Raw genomic sequence first — 9,313 nt, forward strand, 5'->3', positions numbered from 1 at the left:
TTCCAGGACCTCGGCTAAGCAATTTTAACGGGTCGCCCGGTTCTTTTTTTGATCCAGCCCGGTTCTTTTTTTTATCCAGCCCGGTTCTTTTTACACTTCCAGCTGGAGCTCGGGAGCGGCTTTTTGCACAAGATCACGCCGTGTTAGGCTTCCAGGACCTCGGCTCAGCAATTTTAACGGGTCGCCCGGTTCTTTTTTGATCCAGCCCGGTTCTTTTTTTTATCCAGCCCGGTTCTTTTTACACTTCCAGCTGGAGCTCGGGAGCGGCTTTTTGCACAAGATCACGCCGGGTTAGGCTTCCAGGACCTCGGCTAAGCAATTTTAACGGGTCGCCCGGTTCTTTTTTGATCCAGCCCGGTTCTTTTTTTATCCAGCCCGGTTCTTTTTACACTTCCAGCTGGAGCTCGGGAGCGGCTTTTTGCACAAGATCACGCCGTGTTAGGCTTCCAGGACCTCGGCTAAGCAATTTTAACGGGTCGCCCGGTTCTTTTTTTGATCCAGCCCGGTTCTTTTTTTATCCAGCCCGGTTCTTTTTACACTTCCAGCTGGAGCTCGGCAGCGGCTTTTTGCACAAGATCACGCCGGGTTAGGCTTCCAGGACCTCGGCTAAGCAATTTTAACGGGTCGCCCGGTTCTTTTTTTGATCCAGCCCGGTTCTTTTTTTTATCCAGCCCGGTTCTTTTTACACTTCCAGCTGGAGCTCGGGAGCGGCTTTTTGCACAAGATCACGCCGTGTTAGGCTTCCAGGACCTCGGCTCAGCAATTTTAACGGGTCGCCCGGTTCTTTTTTGATCCAGCCCGGTTCTTTTTTTTATCCAGCCCGGTTCTTTTTACACTTCCAGCTGGAGCTCGGGAGCGGCTTTTTGCACAAGATCACGCCGGGTTAGGCTTCCAGGACCTCGGCTAAGCAATTTTAACGGGTCGCCCGGTTCTTTTTTGATCCAGCCCGGTTCTTTTTTTATCCAGCCCGGTTCTTTTTACACTTCCAGCTGGAGCTCGGGAGCGGCTTTTTGCACAAGATCACGCCGTGTTAGGCTTCCAGGACCTCGGCTAAGCAATTTTAACGGGTCGCCCGGTTCTTTTTTTGATCCAGCCCGGTTCTTTTTTTATCCAGCCCGGTTCTTTTTACACTTCCAGCTGGAGCTCGGCAGCGGCTTTTTGCACAAGATCACGCCGTGTTAGGCTTCCAGGACCTCGGCTAAGCAATTTTAACGGGTCGCCCGGTTCTTTTTTTGATCCAGCCCGGTTCTTTTTTTTATCCAGCCCGGTTCTTTTTACACTTCCAGCTGGAGCTCGGGAGCGGCTTTTTGCACAAGATCACGCCGTGTTAGGCTTCCAGGACCTCGGCTCAGCAATTTTAACGGGTCGCCCGGTTCTTTTTTGATCCAGCCCGGTTCTTTTTTTTATCCAGCCCGGTTCTTTTTACACTTCCAGCTGGAGCTCGGGAGCGGCTTTTTGCACAAGATCACGCCGGGTTAGGCTTCCAGGACCTCGGCTAAGCAATTTTAACGGGTCGCCCGGTTCTTTTTTGATCCAGCCCGGTTCTTTTTTTATCCAGCCTGGTTCTTTTTACACTTCCAGCTGGAGCTCGGGAGCGGCTTTTTGCACAAGATCACGCCGGGTTAGGCTTCCAGAGCCCCGGCTAAGCAATTTTACCGGGCCGCCCGGTTCTTTTTTTGAACCAGCCCGGTTCTTTTTACACTTCCAGCTGGAGCTCAGCAGCGGCTTTTTGCACAAGATCACGCCGGGTTAGGCTTCCAGGAACTCGGCTAAGCACTTCTAACGGGTCGCCCGGTTCTTTTGTTTATCCAGCCCGGTTCTTTTTCCACTTCCAGCTGGAGCTCAGCAGCGGCTTTTTGCACAAGATCACGCCGGGTTAGGCTTCCAGGACCTCGGCTAAGCACTTGTAACGGGCCCTGGTCCACCCCTGCCAGCGCATTTCAAAACTTGGCATTAATTTCGACCTAAGAGACGAAGTCTGATTTTTTTCTACCACTTGGGCGGCCTTTTTGCACCCAGAACACCCGCACCGGCACCATAAATTCGAAGGGTGCCGAGTGCGTCGGCGCAGATTCTGCGACGGAGTGACACTTCCCTCTTGTGGACATTCAGCGGTAGGTGAAATGCGCACTCGGTCTTCTCTTTTCTTTTCCTTCCAGTGAAACTTTGGCAACATTCTGCGAGCTGCTGGCTTCCAGAACCTCGGCCAAGCAGGTGGATGATTTTTTTCCACTTCCAGCTGGAGGTGAGGAGGGACTTTTTGGGCAAGATCACGCCGACTTAGCAAGCAAGGTGGAAGTGCCAGCATGCTCCGTGGCTGGAAGTGTGGATGTGCCAGCACCCTCCCTGCCTATGGAAGTGTGGAGCTCCAGCACCCTCCCTGCCTATGGAAGTGTGGAGCTCCAGCACCCTCCCTGCCTATGGAAGTGTGGAGCTCCAGCACCCTCCCTGCCTATGGAAGTGTGGAGCTCCAGCACCCTCCCTGCCTATGGAAGTGTGGAGCTCCAGCACCCTCCCTGCCTACGGAAGTGTGGAGCTCCAGCACCCTCCCTGCCTATGGAAGTGTGGAGCTCCAGCACCCTCCGTGCCTATGGAAGTGTGGAGCTCCAGCACTCTCCCTGCCTATGGAAGTGTGGAGCTCCAGCACCCTCCCTGCCTATGGAAGTGTGGAGCTCCAGCACCCTCCCTGCCTATGGAAGTGTGGAGCTCCAGCACCCTCCCTGCCTATGGAAGTGTGGAGCTCCAGCACCCTCCCTGCCTATGGAAGTGTGGAGCTCCAGCACCCTCCCTGCCTATGGAAGTGTGGAGCTCCAGCACCCTCCCTGCCTATGGAAGTGTGGAGCTCCAGCACCCTCCCTGCCTATGGAAGTGTGGAGCTCCAGCACCCTCCCTGCCTATGGAAGTGTGGAGCTCCAGCACCCTCCCTGCCTATGGAAGTGTGGAGCTCCAGCACCCTCCCTGCCTATGGAAGTGTGGAGCTCCAGCACCCTCCCTGCCTATGGAAGTGTGGAGCTCCAGCACCCTCCCTGCCTATGGAAGTGTGGAGCTCCAGCACCCTCCCTGCCTATGGAAGTGTGGAGCTCCAGCACCCTCCCTGCCTATGGAAGTGTGGAGCTCCAGCACCCTCCCTGCCTATGGAAGTGTGGAGCTCCAGCACCCTCCCTGCCTATGGAAGTGTGGAGCTCCAGCACCCTCCCTGCCTATGGAAGTGTGGAGCTCCAGCACCCTCCCTGCCTATGGAAGTGTGGAGCTCCAGCACCCTCCCTGCCTATGGAAGTGTGGAGCTCCAGCACCCTCCCTGCCTATGGAAGTGTGGAGCTCCAGCACCCTCCCTGCCTATGGAAGTGTGGAGCTCCAGCACCCTCCCTGCCTATGGAAGTGTGGAGCTCCAGCACCCTCCCTGCCTATGGAAGTGTGGAGCTCCAGCACCCTCCCTGCCTATGGAAGTGTGGAGCTCCAGCACCCTCCCTGCCTATGGAAGTGTGGAGCTCCAGCACCCTCCCTGCCTATGGAAGTGTGGAGCTCCAGCACCCTCCGTGCCTATGGAAGAGCCACCTCCGCGGGCATGCTGCTCAACCACGCCGGCCCAGAGTTCCAGCCGCTCGGCTACACTCTCTCACAAGCCCCGCCTGGAGCTCCCCAGCCCGCCCCTGGTACCTCAACTACCGAGGCCAGCCGCTCGACCAGGCCGGCCCAGAGTTCCAGCCGCTCGGATAAGCTCTGTCACTCTCCCGCTAAGCAGCCACCGGTAACGGGGAAATGTCGCCGCCTTGTGGACACGCCGTTGTAAATGAATGGGCTTTCGCACTTAGTGCAATTTTCGCCAGCTCCGTGGCTGCAAGTATGGAGCTATGGAGCTATGGAGCCACCAGACAGGCTGGAGCTCTGGAGCTATGGAAGTATGGAGCTCTGGAGCTATGGAGCTATGGAGCTATGGAGCTCTGGGGCTATGGAGCTATGGAGCTATGGAGCTCTGGAGCTCTGGTGCTATGGAGCTCTGGAGCTCTGGTGCTATGGAGCTATGGAGCTATGGAGCTATGGAGCTATGGAGCTATGGAAGTCTGGAGCTATGGAAGTATGGAGCTATGGAAGTATGGAGCTATGGAGCTATGGAGCTATGGAGCTATGGAGCCACCAGCCAGCACCCTCCGTGGCTCAACCACGCCGGCCCAGAGTTCCAGCCGCTCGGCTTCACTCTCTCACAAGCCCCGCCTGGAGCTCCCCAGCCCACCCCTGGTACCTCAACTACCGAGGCCAGCCGCTCGACCAGGCCGGCCCAGAGTTCCAGCCGCTCGGCTTCACTCTCTCACAAGACCCGCCTGGAGCTCCCCGGCCCACCCCTGGTACCTCAACTACCGAGGCCAGCCGTTCGACCACGCCGGCGCAGAGTTCCAGCCGCTCGGATAAGCTCTGTCACTCTCCTGCCGCGCAGCCACCGGTAACGGGGAAATGTCGCCGCCTTGTGGACACGCCCTTGTAAATGAATGGGCTTTCGCACTTAGTGCAATTTTCGCCAACTCTCTGACTGGAGCTATGGAAGTATGGAGCTATGGAGCCACCAGCCACCCAGGCTGGAGCTATGGAGCTCTGGTGCTATGGAGCTCTGGTGCTATGGAGCTATGGAGCTCTGGAGCTCTGGTGCTATGGAGCTATGGAGCTCTGGAAGTATGGAGCTATGGAGCTCTGGAGGTATGGAGCTATGGAGCCCTGGAGCCCTGGAGCTATGGAGCCCTGGAGCTATGGAGCCCTGGAGCCCTGGAGCTATGGAGCCCTGGAGCTATGGAGCTATGGAGCTCTGGTGCTATGGAGCTATGGAGCTCTGGTGCTATGGAGCTATGGAGCTCTGGTGCTATGGAGCTATGGAGCTCTGGTGCTATGGAGCTATGGAGCTCTGGTGCTATGGAGCTATGGAGCTGGTGCTATGGAGCTATGGAGCTCTGGTGCTATGGAGCTATGGAGCTCTGGTGCTATGGAGCTCTGGTGCTATGGAGCTATGGAGCTCTGGTGCTATGGAGCTATGGAGCTCTGGTGCTATGGAGCTATGGAGCTCTGGTGCTATGGAGCTCTGGTGCTATGGAGCTATGGAGCTCTGGTGCTATGGAGCTCTGGAGCTCTGGAGGTATGGAGCTATGGAGGTATGGAGCCACCAGCCAGCACCCTCCGTGGCTGGATCAATGGAAGTGTTTAGGTACCAGGCGGCCAAAGTGCCGAGGCCTCACGCTCGACCACGCCGGCGCAGAGTTCCAGCCGCTCGGATGAGCTCTGTCACTCTCCCGCCGCGCAGCCACCGGTAACGGGGAAATGTCGCCGCCTTGTGGACACGCCGTTGTAAATGAATGGGCTTTCGCACTTAGTGCAATTTTCGCCAACTCTCTGACTTAGAGCTATGGAAGTATGGAGCTATGGAGCCACCAGCCACCCAGGCTGGAGCTATGGAGCTCTGGAGCTATGGAGCTCTGGTGCTATGGAGCTATGGAGCTCTGGTGCTATGGAGCTCTGGAGCTCTGGTGCTATGGAGCTATGGAGCTCTGGTGCTATGGAGCTATGGAGCTCTGGTGCTATGGAGCTATGGAGCTCTGGTGCTATGGAGCTATGGAGCTGGTGCTATGGAGCTATGGAGCTCTGGTGCTATGGAGCTATGGAGCTCTGGTGCTATGGAGCTATGGAGCTGGTGCTATGGAGCTATGGAGCTCTGGTGCTATGGAGCTATGGAGCTCTGGTGCTATGGAGCTCTGGTGCTATGGAGCTATGGAGCCCTGGAGCTATGGAGCTCTGGTGCTATGGAGCTATGGAGCTCTGGTGCTATGGAGCTATGGAGCTCTGGTGCTATGGAGCTATGGAGCTCTGGTGCTATGGAGCTATGGAGCTCTGGTGCTATGGAGCTATGGAGCTCTGGTGCTATGGAGCTATGGAGCTCTGGTGCTATGGAGCTATGGAGCTCTGGTGCTATGGAGCTATGGAGCTCTGGTGCTATGGAGCTATGGAGCTCTGGTGCTATGGAGCTATGGAGCTCTGGTGCTATGGAGCTATGGAGCTCTGGTGCTATGGAGCTATGGAGCTATGGAGCTCTGGTGCTATGGAGCTATGGAGCTCTGGTGCTATGGAGCTATGGAGCTCTGGTGCTATGGAGCTATGGAGCTCTGGTGCTATGGAGCTATGGAGCTCTGGTGCTATGGAGCTCTGGTGCTATGGAGCTATGGAGCTCTGGTGCTATGGAGCTCTGGAGCTCTGGAGGTATGGAGCTATGGAGCTATGGAGCCACCAGCCAGCACCCTCCGTGGCTGGATCAATGGAAGTGTTTTAGGTACCAGGCAGCCAAAGGGCCGAGGCCTCACGCTCGACCACGCCGGCGCAGAGTTCCAGCCGCTCGGATAAGCTCTGTCACTCACCCGCCGCGCAGCCACCGGTAACGGGGAAATGTCGCCGCCTTGTGGACACGCCGTTGTAAATGAATGGGCTTTCGCACTTAGTGCAATTTTAGCACACTCTCTGACTGGAGCTATGGAAGTATGGAGCTATGGAGCCACCAGCCACCCAGGCTGGAGCTATGGAGCTATGGAGCTCTGGTGCTATGGAGCTATGGAGCTCTGGTGCTATGGAGCTATGGAGCTCTGGTGCTATGGAGCTATGGAGCTCTGGTGCTATGGAGCTATGGAGCTCTGGTGCTATGGAGCTATGGAGCTCTGGTGCTATGGAGCTATGGAGCTCTGGTGCTATGGAGCTATGGAGCTCTGGTGCTATGGAGCTATGGAGCTCTGGTGCTATGGAGCTATGGAGCTATGGAGCCACCAGCCAGCACCCTCCGTGGCTGGATCAATGGAAGTGTTTTAGGTACCAGGCAGCCAAAGGGCCGGGGCCTCACGCTCGACCACGCCGGCGCAGAGTTCCAGCCGCTCGGATAAGCTCTGTCACTCACCCGCCGCGCAGCCACCGGTAACGGGGAAATGTCGCCGCCTGGCGGACACGCCGTTGTAAATGAATGGGCTTTCGCACTTAGTGCAATTTTCGCCAACTCTCTGACTGGAGCTATGGAAGTATGGAGCTATGGAGCCACCAGCCACCCAGGCTGGAGCTATGGAGCTCTGGAGGTATGGAGCTATGGAGCCCTGGAGCTATGGAGCCCTGGAGCTATGGAGCCCTGGAGCTATGGAGCTATGGAGCTCTGGTGCTATGGAGCTATGGAGCTCTGGTGCTATGGAGCTATGGAGCTCTGGTGCTATGGAGCTATGGAGCTCTGGTGCTATGGAGCTATGGAGCTCTGGTGCTATGGAGCTATGGAGCTCTGGTGCTATGGAGCTATGGAGCTCTGGTGCTATGGAGCTATGGAGCTATGGAGCCACCAGCCAGCACCCTCCGTGGCTGGATCAATGGAAGTGTTTTAGGTACCAGGCAGCCAAAGGGCCGGGGCCTCACGCTCGACCACGCCGGCGCAGAGTTCCAGCCGCTCGGATAAGCTCTGTCACTCACCCGCCGCGCAGCCACCGGTAACGGGGAAATGTCGCCGCCTGGCGGACACGCCGTTGTAAATGAATGGGCTTTCGCACTTAGTGCAATTTTCGCCAACTCTCTGACTGGAGCTATGGAAGTATGGAGCTATGGAGCCACCAGCCACCCAGGCTGGAGCTATGGAGCTCTGGAGGTATGGAGCTATGGAGCCCTGGAGCTATGGAGCTATGGAGCCCTGGAGCTATGGAGCCCTGGAGCTATGGAGCTATGGAGCTCTGGTGCTATGGAGCTATGGAGCTCTGGTGCTATGGAGCTATGGAGCTCTGGTGCTATGGAGCTATGGAGCTCTGGTGCTATGGAGCTATGGAGCTCTGGTGCTATGGAGCTATGGAGCTCTGGTGCTATGGAGCTATGGAGCTCTGGTGCTATGGAGCTATGGAGCTATGGAGCCACCAGCCAGCACCCTCCGTGGCTGGATCAATGGAAGTGTTTTAGGTACCAGGCAGCCAAAGGGCCGGGGCCTCACGCTCGACCACGCCGGCGCAGAGTTCCAGCCGCTCGGATAAGCTCTGTCACTCACCCGCCGCGCAGCCACCGGTAACGGGGAAATGTCGCCGCCTGGCGGACACGCCGTTGTAAATGAATGGGCTTTCGCACTTAGTGCAATTTTCGCCAACTCTCTGACTGGAGCTATGGAAGTATGGAGCTATGGAGCCACCAGCCACCCAGGCTGGAGCTATGGAGCTCTGGTGCTATGGAGCTCTGGTGCTATGGAGCTATGGAGCTCTGGTGCTATGGAGCTATGGAGCTCTGGTGCTATGGAGCTATGGAGCTCTGGTGCTATGGAGCTCTGGTGCTATGGAGCTATGGAGCTCTGGTGCTATGGAGCTATGGAGCTCTGGTGCTATGGAGCTATGGAGCTATGGAGCTATGGAGCTCTGGTGCTATGGAGCTATGGAGCTCTGGTGCTATGGAGCTATGGAGCTATGGAGCCACCAGCCAGCACCCTCCGTGGCTGGATCAATGGAAGTGTTTTAGGTACCAGGCAGCCAAAGGGCCGGGGCCTCACGCTCGACCACGCCGGCGCAGAGTTCCAGCCGCTCGGATAAGCTCTGTCACTCACCCGCCGCGCAGCCACCGGTAACGGGGAAATGTCGCCGCCTGGCGGACACGCCCTTGTAAATGAATGGGCTTTCGCACTTAGTGCAATTTTCGCCAACTCTCTGACTGGAGCTATGGAAGTATGGAGCTATGGAGCCACCAGCCACCCAGGCTGGAGCTATGGAGCTCTGGTGCTATGGAGCTCTGGTGCTATGGAGCTATGGAGCTCTGGTGCTATGGAGCTATGGAGCTCTGGTGCTATGGAGCTATGGAGCTCTGGTGCTATGGAGCTATGGAGCTCTGGAGGTATGGAGCTATGGAGGTATGGAGCCACCAGCCAGCACCCTCCGAGGCTGGATCAATGGAAGTGTTTTAGGTACCAGGCAGCCAAAGGGCCGAGGCCTCACGCTCGACCACGCCGGCGCAGAGTTCCAGCCGCTCGGATAAGCTCTGTCACTCACCCGCCGCGCAGCCACCGGTAACGGGGAAATGTCGCCGCCTTGTGGACACGCCGTTGTAAATGAATGGGCTTTCGCACTTAGTGCAATTTTAGCCAACTCTCTGACTGGAGCTATGGAAGTATGGAGCTATGGAGCCACCAGCCAGCACCCTCCGCGGCTGGAGCTATGGAAGTATGGAGCTATGGAGCTATGGAGCTATGGAAGTATGGGGCTATGGAAGTCTGGAGCTATGGAGCTCTGGGGCTATGGAAGTATGGAGCTCTGGGGCTATGGAGCTCCGGGGCTATGGAGCTCCGGGGCTATGG

The sequence above is a fragment of the Syngnathus leptorhynchus genome, unplaced genomic scaffold (genome assembly GCF_054491065.1).
Source record: "Syngnathus leptorhynchus isolate UIUO unplaced genomic scaffold, UIUO_Slep HiC_scaffold_339, whole genome shotgun sequence".
NCBI lineage: Eukaryota > Metazoa > Chordata > Actinopteri > Syngnathiformes > Syngnathidae > Syngnathus > Syngnathus leptorhynchus.